The sequence below is a fragment of the Scyliorhinus canicula genome, unplaced genomic scaffold, assembly GCF_902713615.1.
Source record: "Scyliorhinus canicula unplaced genomic scaffold, sScyCan1.1, whole genome shotgun sequence".
Classification (NCBI taxonomy): domain Eukaryota; kingdom Metazoa; phylum Chordata; class Chondrichthyes; order Carcharhiniformes; family Scyliorhinidae; genus Scyliorhinus; species Scyliorhinus canicula.
In genome coordinates, this window is record NW_024055456.1 from 34,213 (window position 1) to 47,623 (window position 13,411).

Below are 13,411 nucleotides of genomic sequence, written 5' to 3' on the forward strand. Positions count from 1 at the left end.
ATAAAAAAACTAAAGTCCTCTATTTGTAAATTTCTGCAGGTGTTCGAAGTGCAGACTCGGTCTCACAGGAGCCATTTACAACGACAATGTGAGATGGAGACTCGCTGACCATCAATTGCAGCTATTCGACCACAGCTACTTCATATTCCTTACAGCTGTACCGGCAGGACGTGGGTAAATTCCCCAAATTTTTGATCTACATCCATAGCTACGGTGGGTGTGGGGACTCGATTTTCAGCATCTCTGGACACTTCGAGGAGTGAGGGGAATTTCAGCATCCGGGAGCTGCGGCTGTCTGACAGCCCGGTGTATTACTGCGGACTGAGAGACACAGCGACAGCAACCAGAGGGAGCCTCGTACAAAAACACTGCCGCAGTGTGACAAAGAGAATAGCGGGGGAAAGCTAGACTTTATGAACTTATCAGCAGGTATTTCTGATTGAACTAAAGCCAAATTATGCACAAGCCGAGAGCAGCAGATGCCGCGCTAGGGATGGTTTATTCTGCTTATTTTACACCCAAAATATTACAGTATTTATTTCGGTTTCCAGCTTGAAGATATTGTGACAAAAATGCTGATTTGGCATTGACATTGTGAACCAGTCTTTCACACACCAGGTAAATGCAGCAGCGGGTATGTAACACTGAGGGGTGCTCAGGTCAAATGTACAAAGAATGTGTTTGTGCAGAACGCCGTACCCGATATGTTCAGATTTCCCAGAGCGCTTCTGTAGCTGATGGAAAACTCTTTGATGTTCATTTCTATTCGGTTGTTATAGTCAGATGGTTTTGTTACCATGAGTCCGGGTGTCTAGAACACCAAGTCTGTCCTAATGGATAATTTACTGATGAATCATTCTTCATCAGCTCCTAACCATGTTCGGAATATAACCTCTGCACTTTCTCTATATTAAGGAGTGGTTGTTCGGTAGCACAGACCTGAGCATTGCTGAAATTAATTGTCGAAGTGTTTCGTATTGTGCTCATCAGAACAATGGTAAGAACAGCAATGTCAGGGGAAACAACAATACATTCAGCAATATTAAGGATTCTTAGATTTAATATGTGTCAGTGGCATTAACATCGAGAGGTGTTTAATTGAGTTATTATAATTATTGAGCTTTTCTCACCCAGTGGCCATTGGTTTGCACTGTGGACTGGTATTTCAAACCAGAAATGAATTGTCGCTCAGAGATTTCCTGAACAGCGGTCAGGGATATAAATAGTTCCAGGGCACCTGCACAGTTTACTTTCTCAGTGGTTGTGGCCAGTTCTCCGATATCCTCGTATCAACATCAACTAATTCCGCTCTCAGTAAATGCAATAATCGGACTGATTCTGTCTTCGATGTGAACAATTTGATATGGAGCACAATGCTCGGGGTCTGTGCTCACAGGAAACCATTCACGCTTCAGTCTGAGCCGCTGTTATAAACAGCTCTCAACAGACAGCAGCTGTGACCCAGAAACCTGCGGTAGTTTTTGTACGAGGCTTGCCCTCGTTCCCATCACTGTGAGACTCTGTGCACAGTAATATACCGCGGTGTCAGATAGCAGCAGCCCCGAGATCGTCAATCGGTACAACTTCTCTGACTGCTGGACTGCATGAGAAAACCGGCCCTGTGCGAAATCCGCCTTCAATTCAGAACGGCCGTCCGTGCGCCTCCGGACCGCAAACTCGGGCAGTCTGTCTGGGTACTGACGGTACCAGAATAAATAATAAGCATCGTCGGTATAGGTGCAGGTTAGAGTGACATCTTCTCCCTCTGTCTGTGTGAATGAGGATTCCCGTTGAGTCACAGAATCTCCATCGCTCAGACCTGCAACACACGGTTATAGAAAGCGGAAATCATTGATTTAAAATTCAACTGAACTGAACTGAGGGTGAAAATTCCGATGGTGTAACATAAAAATTGATATAATTTAGAGCACGAGAAAGCTCATTCGGCCCAATTGCTTCATGTCAGTCTTTACAATCTCCAGGAGAATCCTCCATCTCTCCTCCTCTCATTGTATCAACAAATCCCACCGTCCCTTTCTCCCTCATCTGTTTATCTAGTTTCTCTTGAAATGCCCCATTACTCTGCTCTTCAGCTCTTCCTTGTGTTTATTTTAGCCACGTTCTACCGACTCTCTTTCTAAAGTGGTTTCTCCTGATTTCCCAGTTAGAGAATTTGGTGGCGCTTCGATTTCTGGCACCGAGATTTGGAACATGTGGAATTATCATTGTAAAGACATCAAGCTTGACTTCTCGTCAGTACAGAAAAGAACCAGAACATTTACATTGGTTTCTGATAGCTAGCATCCGCCAATTCCGGTACCGTCACTCTAAATCACGTATGCTTTGTGTTTTGCCAACATAAACTCCCGTGAGGAAGAGACTGGGGCACAGACTAGTCTGCTCTCAGGGAGGTCCGATACTTGACTAACACGGTGTACTGCTTTTCAAATATATTGCTCCAGAAATTAAATTTTTAAAAGTCTTACCAACAATGAATATCACCCAGATCACAGCGAGAACGGGGATCCGCATTGCTGCTGGTCCTGGATTCTCAGAAACCTGCAGAATACTCAACAAGATAAAGCTGAGGGCATTGGCTGGGGCTGCTCTGACGTTACAACCTACGGAATGAATGATCGGAAGAGCTGGGTTAGCTGGCTCTGATTGGTCTGATGTCACCTATTTAACCACACGTGTTTGTTACAAGGCACTGAGGCAGTTGCCCTGCATTCTACTGATAAGAGCCAGACGAGAAACACAGACTGCTTGACCCTTAATTGGATGTGGGGGCATTTTTGCCTTCGGTTCACCTGAAAGAAACAGCCTTGAAGAAAGGAAATACAAGTGCTGAATGTAGATGAATGTGTTCCGGGCATTTAAATCACTAAAAAAGACTTAATTTGAGGCGGGGATGAAAGGAAATGTGTTCTCAGATTTTTTTTTTGTATTCGTGCGGTATCAAACAGCGGAAAAAAAAAGACAATGACAATCAACAGGAGAAATTTTCAATTTAACAAATGTTAAAATGTCAGTTTGTCAAATAGATCTTAAATGATTCCACTCAATTGCTCATTATTGGGTGAATCAAATCTGACATCTAACATCTCTGTTCAGAGCTGCTAGGATCTGTCTTGTGGCTACATTCTCCAGTCCCTCCGCTCATTGCTAGCATCAGCGATATATTCCTCTACAGTCCGCTATTCCGTCCACTCTGTCAGACTGCGGCAGTGATTTTTGTACGAGGCTCCCTCTGGTTGCTGACACTGTGTCTCTCAGCTCGCAGTAATACACCGCGCTGTCAGACAGCCGCAGCTCCAGGATGGTGATTTATCTTGTTGGAATCCAGGACCAGCAGCAATGCAGATCCCGGCAGGAATAAATTTGGAAAGCAGGACCCGTGTTAAACAAGCATCAGACCAGCCTTAGAGCACACATGAGTCTTTGTCCTGGTCTCCTCCTTACAGGGGTTTATGTTCACAAAACACAATGCAAACCGGAATTCGAAGATCAGATCTAGGAAAAAGGAATGTAAATGTTGTAGTTCTTGTCTGTACTCACGGAAAGTCAACCTTGATGCCTTTACAATGATGACCCCGGCTTGGGTCACTGTCTGTTTGGAGTCTGCACCATAATCCCGTGTCTGCGTTATTCCTCCGGGTACTCCGGTTTCCTCCCACAGTCCAAAGATGTGCAGGTAAGGTGGATTGGCCATGCTAAATTGCCCTTAGTGTCCAAACAAGTAAGGCGGGATTACTGGGTTACAGGGATAGGGTGGAGGCAGGGGCTTAGGTAGGGTGCTCTTTCCAAGGGCCGGTGCAGACACGATGGGCCGAGTGGCTTTCTTCTGCACTGCAAATTCTATGATTTTATGTGATGGACGTATGGAGAGGATAATTCCACTTGTCGAATGTTCCAAATCTCCGTGCCAGAAATCTGCCTAACCTACACATCTTTGGACACTAAGTGTCAATTGTTCATGGCCAGTCCACCACTGCACATCTTTGGACTGTGGGTGGAAACCGGAGCACCTGGAGGAAACCCACGCAGACTCGGCGAGAACGTGCAAACGTTAACACCTGCGTTATGAGGAAACAGCGCTAACACTGGGGGCTAATTGGGCGTTGTTGGGATGTACAATCATAGACAGTATTTTCAACGTGAATAATATTCATATAATCACAGAAAGTAAATTACCAATTCATCTCTGGTGCCTTGGCGTCAATGGTAAATGATCTGGGCCCAGGTTTCTCATTTATTCTCTTCATAATAATAATCTTCATTAGCGTTACAACTAGGCTGACATTAACAATGCAATGAAGTTCCAATGAAAATCCAATAAAAGGAGAAGATGTCTCCTTGAACACCTGACGTTCTGATTGGCCACGTTGTGCTTCGAGGAGAGCCACATTGATTTCGAAATGCTAACTCTTGTTCAATGATCCACAGATACTGCCAGACCTGCAGCTTCTTTCCATCATTTTCTGTTTATATTTCAGAACTACACCATCTGCAGCATTTTTTAAAAATAAGGATGGTCATATATTGTGTTTGATGGAGACTGAGAACACACGTTGGTTTATTGCTGCGATATTCCTGAATTGAATTAGAGTCCATAAAATGAGAAGAGGCCTCATTTCATTTTCAGAACGAATGTCTTGATATGAATGCTGGAGTGTTTGAGGTCTGTTGTTGTGGCCGGGCCCAAATATACATGACCACAGTTTCTATTGGCTGCACACCAGTGACTAACCTCGCCTTCTCCAACAGTACCTGCCAACTACTCCCAAAGAACCTCCAAAAAATGGAATGCAAAATGCACTGGCATTTCACTGCGCGGGAAACTTACGTTGGACCAAAGCACCATCTGGCGGCCAACTGGCGACTTGTTTTTTTAAACGTGCATGTGAGGGAGAGGCAAGGCGAGAAACAAAAACAGGGAGATAAATAATAGGAAACACAGTGGCAGATAATGAAAGAGAACATGGAGGCAGACAGAGCGAGACAGAGAGAGAAGGGGGATTTTAGATGAAGGTACAATGTGAGAGAAAAATGCAGCAATACGGAGAAATACGAACTTGGAAATCAAGAAAAACAAATGACAGATTCAGAGGGAGAAACCGTGATAGAAATAGTGACCAAAATAGGGGCAGCACGGTAACACAGTGGTTAGCACAGTTGCTTCATAACTCCAGGGTCCCAGGTTCGATTCTCAGCTTGGGTCACTGTCTCTCCAGAGTCTGTACGTTCTCCCCGTGTCTCCGTGGATTTCCTCCGGGTGCTCCGGTTCCCTCCTACAGGGCAAGATGTGCAGGTTAGGTGGATTGACCATTATAAATTGCCCTTAGTGTCCAAAAAGGATAGGTGGGGTTACTGGTTACATAATCAGAAAAATAAGGGAGAGGTGGAGGCAAGAAGGGAAAGAGATGAAGATATGGTGGAGAAACTGTGAATGGCACAGATATATGCAGACAATACAGCTGGAGGAACAAAGAGAGAGAAATGATCAGAGAATAAGAGGGACAAGGAGATAGACAGTGAGGTTAAAACGGTGTACAATGAGTCAAGTAATGTCTTACATTGAATCTAATGAGCACAGACCCCAGAAATAAATAGAAAAAACGCATGGATCTAACATTGCTTAGGCAGAACCTCGACGTCAAATCATCTTTAAGACGAGATGCAAATTTGTTCCGAGGGAGTCAGCTTATGTGGTGAACGCAGTAAAGATGAACTTCCAATGTTGTTGTGGTACCAAAGCCAGAGAACAACTGCTCACTAATCTTTCAACTACCTACATCATGTATAATGCAGTCTCCAGAGGTCAGTGCCAATTCTGCACCTTTTCATTGTTCAAGTGACTGAGGGGAAAAAAACAGGTATGTGGGCAGGATGGACCCAGAATCACAACATTTAGGGAAGGAATGAGGCCTACTTGAAAGTGCGACACCAAGCGGTTTTAATACCAGTATTTTCCACGTTGTCTTCCGTTTTCAATTTATGACAATATCCCTTTGACAAGTTTTTGTGTATCTTCGCCCTTTACCACTTTGATCGGTATTCCTGACAATAAGAAATCACAATGGAAAAAATAAAATTCATCTTTCACTAACCATTTTCCATGAAAGTGAAGTGATTTTGTCATTGAATCTTCTACCAATGAAAATAATTACACGCGATCTACTCCAACACAAGGGCAGTAATTGTGAGGATGTAAATTCCTTCTCCTTTCTACCTTTTTTGTGACAAGCAAATTAATCCAAGATTCCCTTGTCTGTTTCATAAACGTTTTTCATTCCTGGTACTCTTCTGATATATGATACTGTCATTCTCTCCAACTTGCAAACATTCTTTGTACTTTGTCTTTCACTGCATTTGGACAGCAATAATTACTGCAGAATTTGGAATACGCTTCGATATAAACAGCATCGATGACAAAACCAGTATCTAAATGGCTCCAATTTATAAAATAGAATCATAGCATCTCTATAGTGCAGAAGGAGGACATTTGGCCATCGAGTCCGCACCGATTCACTGGACGAGCACGCCACCCAAGCCCAATTCCCCGCCCAATTCCTGGAATCCTTTAACCTAATCTAAACATCCCTGACACTGAGGGTAATTTATCATGACCAATGCACCTAATCAGCAAATCGTTGGACTGTGGAAGGAAACTGGAGCACCCGGAGGAAACCCACGCAGACACGGAGAGAAAGTGTATGCTCCACAGTCACCCAAGGCCAGAATTGAAACTAGGTCCCTGGCGCTGTGAGGCAGCAGTGCTAAGCACTGTGCCACCGTGCTGAAATTTAGCTTTCTGGCAAACGTTCATGTCTGCAGATAAAATACTCACCCAATCTACTCAAGGACCTCCTCCTAAAATGAATTACTTCGAACGGGTCAGCATAGGGTTCCAAAGTCAAGCATGCGCCTGATTAAATCACGTGTTAACATTAACAAAGTTATCCGTAGTGATGTCATATATTGCCTGCCCCCCTGCAGTGTGTGGCTGGAACAATAACCTGAACAGAGCCGGGTTCCCTCTCTGCTTCTCAATCTCTGCCTCATTCCATTCCCATTCCGTCAGAGGGATTCGGTCAGAAATGTCTCTGTTAATACTGGCGGCGCTTTTGCACAGTAAGTACTGGATTATGGGCTGGATTCTCCGGCCCACCAGCCACGTGTTTATAACTCGCAGATTCTCGCAATGTTTGTTTAACTCTTCCTCTACTTTAATTTCTCTACTTTCGCAGGCGGACTATGCGCAGATCCAGTAACTAAATCACCGGAGACAATATCTGCATCAGAAGGGGGTTCAGTGCAGTTAGATTGCGAATATACAGACCCGACTGTGCCACATGCTATAATATCAGCAAAAACCGGCACAGCCGCCGAAATTGATCATCATGAACATATCGGCGATGAAGAAAGAGGATATCTTAAGGCGATATCTGGCGGCTGCCAAGAAGTCTAAAAAGAATGGTTATCTCAATATAAACGCGCTCAGTGTGGAGGACGGGGCGGTCTATTACTGTGCAATGAGCACAGTGTCACAAAGCCGCTACAACCATGTACAAAAATCTCAGAGAGTATTTTCAATTCCACTAATTTTGCGTTCCTGCCCTTAAAAGCACAGAAAGGCACTCAAGTCTATTTATCCACCAATTCCATTGCTGTCTCAATCCTTGTACAGCTCAATAAAGGAGCCGTTTGGGATTCGTGAGATTAATCTGCATACCGCGATGCACAGTAAATTTACGCTTGGAATATCCACTTCTGAGCAGAAGTATTGTAAGCACTCAGATGTGGGGATGATAAAATCTTCCAAAGGATTAACTTAGGTGGATCTAAGGCCACTGAGTCTGAGCCCCCCTGTAGTCTTCAGCAGAACATGGATTTTCCGATCAAAAATATATCAAATATATGTTGACACTTCCTGCTTTCTGTTATGGAGTCGCCCCGATAAGGGATGTGTTTCAGCGAGGCGGTGAACGAGTGGTGCTGTCCATGGTGAGTGCTGTAAAATTCAAGGGGCTCTGATGACTCACCGACTCGGAAAGGTCCACGACCGCGGGGCCATGTGTTTGTCCGATCCTTCCAGATCTTTTCTGCACTGCCTCAGGGGACAGGTGTTCTCTTTCGATCGCTGGCAATCAGAAGATTGTGCGTCACTGCTGAGGTGCACAGATGTTGTGATCCTGTTCTGATAACAAGTACCGTGCCCCCGCTGTGGCATGGAGTTACCTCTACCATTGGAGCATCCTTCATGGCGCTGTGTTGGGACAGCTCAACGATGCTGTGTCTCCCTCGATAAGAAACACCGACTCAGGAGATTGCGATACCTCTTCACGGACCCACGAACAAAACAAATTTGAGCAGGATTTGTTTATTCACTCCCCGAGCCTCCTCCATCGTTCAACAAGTTCGTGGCCGATGTGATCTTGACCTCAGATTCACATTTCGCCTACCCCGGATAAACTTTAAATTCATTTTTAATCGAGAATACAACCACGTCTGCCTCGAAATATTCAATGGACCCACCTCAGCGGTCTCTGCGGGAGAATTCCATAGATTCACGAAGCTCGCTCAGAAAAAAAGACAAAGATCTACATCTTGCAGGGTGATCATGGCTCGGCACAACATTGAGGGCCGAAGGGCCTGTTCTGTTCTGTACTGTTCTATGTTCTATGTTCCCGTCTTGCTCCGTTTTCACATATTCATTATAAATGGCGATGGTCTTTCTGATCGCCCTCTCGCACCCACCTTGAGAGAAAAATATCACCCCCCCCCCAACCTACCCCTCCCCCTCTTGGTGTTGGTTTGTTTCTGGGATCGACTGTCTTTCTGCTATAATGTGACTGCCGACACAGGCATACCTAGGGATATTTGTATTTGTGTACTGGTATTTCTCTATATATGGGTCATATTGAGATCACTTTTATCTTTGCTGCTACGCAGATTCTCTCCAATCAGACGAAACATGTACCGTGCAGGCCGCCCGGATACAGACTGTGGATCCTCAGGATCGTCAGGATCGATTGTATTGGTGTGTGGCGTCAATATCCACTTCAACCCTCATTTCAGCGTCCCGATGTTCCGCTGGGTCTTGGTGGCTCCAGTCTGATACAAACGAACAGAAAACAATAACAATCTCAAAATTCAGAATCAGCCTCATATTGACCAACGTAACGGTCACCCGCACCATGATCATTATTATGTAATTAACAATAATATCTGGTTACACAGTCAGGGGAGAATGGGGGTTTTGCAGTAAAGGAAATACTGAGCAGCGAGATCATAAAGAGGAGAGCGAGAGGCGGTAGTTCCTGAATCAATCGCTCTTCAGGTCAGGCAATTATCTGTCAGAGCAGCAATCCAGATTCAGGTCCCACTGCATTGCTGATCCAACCAATGACAGGAATCGAGCAGCGGCAGCAATGTCTAGAATATCCCAATGGTGTTGGGGCGAGAGCACCAAACGGAAGCTGTGACCTGGGCACCGCAGACTCAAAGCTGAAAAATGTGTGCGGCGGTTATCAGCTGCAGTCACAAGTGATGGAGCGGAAATAGCGACAGTTGAGCACCCAGCAGCCCGTGACCATCCTGCACCTGCTCAACTCACTGAGAACAATATAGTGTCGGAGGGGTGGGGGCAGATTGAACTGACGCTACCTGCGCCTATTTGAAAGAACTTTTTCTATTGCCCTCTTCACCCTGCATGTAAATCCCGCGGGATTTTCCGTTCTCAAGTTCTGACAATACATTATTAAATGTTCTATTGATTCTTCTTCTCTCATCAATTGTTACGCCAGACTCCAAATGATAACAACTCACAGTGCAATCAACATCATTACCTTGCCTAAGGTGCGGTGGCCAAGAGGAAAGGCGTTGGTCTCGTAAACCAAAAATCGCGGGTTCGAATCCCGCCCGTGCCTCGGTGCTGATCCATTCAAACGCTTAATTCACTTGCAGCATGAAATCTCATTCATCTATCTTCTTTATAGGACATTTAACCTTCAGCTAATGAAAATAATTCCAGACAATCTGGTCTCTGAAAAAAGCGATGTTCAGCGCAGTTCCCCTTTTGTACCTTCGTCAGAACCAAAATAAAGAAAACTAGTCTGTTGAGCCCTGCTATTATTCTGAGTTCTGACCTCCGCATGTTCACCAAAGTCTTGGCATTCTTTCGACTTCGTCGCATCCATGGTGTGAACCGAGGACTCCAGGGATGATTTGCACAGATTAAGCATCATTTTTGATTAGAAACACCTATAGTGACAAAGATAGTGTATAAACAGTTGGAATTTAGATTTCTGTCTAGGTTTCCCGCCCTGATATGCATTGCAGTCAACACTGAATCCACTCAACAGCCGAATTCTAACACGGAGTAAACCGAATCCGGCAGCAGAGGGCGCCAAATTCAAGCACGGGCGTCAGAAACTCACCTGATGGTGTCGGCCAAGCTGATAGGATGGGAGGCGAGTCATGTCACAATAGACCCTCTCCCTGCACTGCATAAGTTCCCTCTCTCCTACACAATCCCTGACTCAGTTCAGTTCAGTTCAGTTCACTGGGAGAGATTCAGTCAGACATGGTTGTGATAATACTGGCGGCGCTTTGGCACAGTAAGTAGTTATAGTGTTAATTAAACCAGATTAGCATATTAATACACATAGGCTAGAGTATAATTAACGATCGGGAATGTCTATGAAGTGCCTGCATCAGAGGTCCCAAAAAAATGCCGCAGATACAAGCAAATTTGTATCAACTCTGTTTAAACTCAGGGCGGCACGGTGGCGCAATGGTTGGCACTGCTGCCTCATTACACTGAGGACATGGGTTCGATCCCTGTCCCAGATCATTGTCCGTGTGGTGTTTGAACATTCTCACTCCCGTAACCTAGATGTGCAGGCTAAGTGGAGTGGCCACCCTTAATTGAAAAAAAAACCTCTAAATTTATAGAGGAACAACAATCTGTTCATTTCATTCCTTCACTTTCGCAGGCGGACTATGTGCAATCCAGTAGCTCAGTCAGCAGTGACAATAACAGTGTCAGAAGGGGGTTCGGTGAAGTTAAATTGCCAATATAAAGGCCCCAACATATACAAAATGCAATGATATCAGGAGAAACCGGCACAGCCACCGAGATGGATTATCACCAACACCTTAGTAATGAAGAAAGATGTGGGTTCAGGACAGTTGCTGACAAATCTAAACATGAGACCAAAATCCAGACGTATACTCAGTGATGTCACAGTGGGCCTGGCTCCCTTGCTGTGTCTGGGTGGGACATTGAGTTGAACAGAGCCCGGGTTCCCTCTCTCCTCTCAATCCCTGACTCATCCCATGCCCATTCACTGAGAGATCCAGTCAGACATGTTTCTAATACTAGTGGTGGGGCTCTTGCACGTTAAGTACTGGATTGTGCTCATCAAGACAGTTTAACAGATTGATGGGAATTTACACAGACTCATACAGTTAGATAGAGGTTAATATCTCAATCCTGTTTAACCTCCTGCTCTTTAGATCCTCTACTTTCACAGGCGAACTACTTGCAGATCCAGTTTCCGGTGACAGTAGCTGTGTTTGAAGGGTTGGATTGCGAATATACAACCCAGGTAATAAGAAACATCCACTGATATGGACAGAAACGGGCACAGTGTCCAAACTGAATTATTAATGATGTAGTAAGACTGTAAAAACTATAAAAAGATGGAATCTGAAGACAATGTCTACCTGTTGCTCATAATATAAGCGGTCTAAGTGTGGTGTATTTTTCCTGTGCAGTGAAACACAGAATCAGATAAAAACCAAGAACCCGCACAAAAATCCTCTGCGAGTATTTGTGTCGTCTTCTTTAGCGCCTTGATCAGCCGGGTTAATTCCATCCCAGGCCCACGGAGAACAAACATTGTCAGGTTTGTTTATCAAATATTTCCACTGTTGTCCTTGTTCAAATCAACCGATCTGAGAAGTCTTGTGACGTAGCTCAATGTCTCAGCCGATACCTCATCGGTAAATATCTCGCAGTTATTCCGTAATATTGACTTGCCGACCTAGACAGAGAAAGCTCTTGCACATGGAGTGATTATAACTGAACTGTCTTTCTAGAGCCTTCAACTCTGACGGATCCTGGGAGACTGATTGTGCATCACTCATCCCTGTAACAAAACTGGAATGTGTCTCAGTCTGGAATTTGATTTAAAACAAGAAATAGACAACGGCCTCTGAATATTGGCTCGCCGAACGGCACAATGATTATTATCTTGAAGCACCATGGAACCCGTGTTCTCTGGTTCTGACTTCTAAATAAATAAAATGAATTTAAATGGATTCTGGCCCTTCTTTTCTGATATGAAAGAGCAAAAAAAAATCATGAACAGACCTCACTCATTGCGGCATATCCACGGAACAGTGTTACTAACATCCTTGCTCTCGGATAACTGCACAGGCTACACACTTTCAGAATCACCCGGCATGTTTTTGTACGGCGCTGAATGGTTTTTAGTTCACTGTGCCTCCACTGCACAGAAATAGGTAGCGGTGTCTGTCACTCGAACGTCACTAACATTCAGAGAGCTGTGTTTCTCTGCTGAAATGAACCGAGCTGTGATCCGGCCCTGAGCACTGGTACCGCTCGCCAGGTGCTGCACGGTTCCATCCGGGTATTGTCTGTACCATTGTAGGATCTCTCCTGCTACTGTGGTGGAACAGGCCAAGGATGCAACATCTCCCTCTGCAACAACGATTGACTCTGGAGACTGTGGTACCTCGTCACTGCCAGCAGCATCTGAGATGTAAAATAACATGATAAATTTAATATCACACATACTACGAGAATATAATATAGCACAATCAAATACAACATGACATAGCAAGATATACAATAGAGGAAACTGTATGTTACTATTACTACAGCATGACAGATCTGATGTGTGAAATATTCCGCCAGATACAGTGATCACACTCACACGGAGAGAAGAGTAAGAAATTCAGGGAGATAATCACTAAAGTGAAGCTCAGCTTCATGTTGGATCCTATCGATTTGTGTTCTGGAGCTTTCGGTAGTTTTCAGGACGAGAGGCAATCTGCGAAGGCAGCGCTGTTGTATATCAAACTGAGTCCAACACCAACTGCACCGTGCCCGCCCGAGCCGGGTCTCTGGAGCTTGTGATCACAAAGTGAAGCTGTGAGGGAGATTCAGCATTGGTGGGGTGTGTGTCGGAAAATGCGCATGCGGCTGAGCACCGCCTATGACTGAGGACACGTGTGACGTCACCCTGCATATTTAGTGACGTAAGTCTGTAAACTGAGTGACGTCAGTGGGACTGGTTGAAGGGTCAGAAACATCTTTGCCGGAGCTGGTCTGAACATCCAGCCCTGAGTTTCAGAGAATTAACAGCTGATCAGCAAC

The 13,411-nt window shown here is 44.8% G+C and overlaps 1 non-coding gene across 1 annotated transcript; it reads left to right on the plus strand.

Annotated features, from left to right (window-relative positions):
• Window positions 1-9,860: 9,860 nt before the first annotated feature.
• trnat-cgu lies at window positions 9,861-9,932 on the plus strand. Its single transcript has one exon. It is a non-coding gene; the product is annotated as a tRNA-Thr (tRNA).
• Window positions 9,933-13,411: the final 3,479 nt, after the last annotated feature.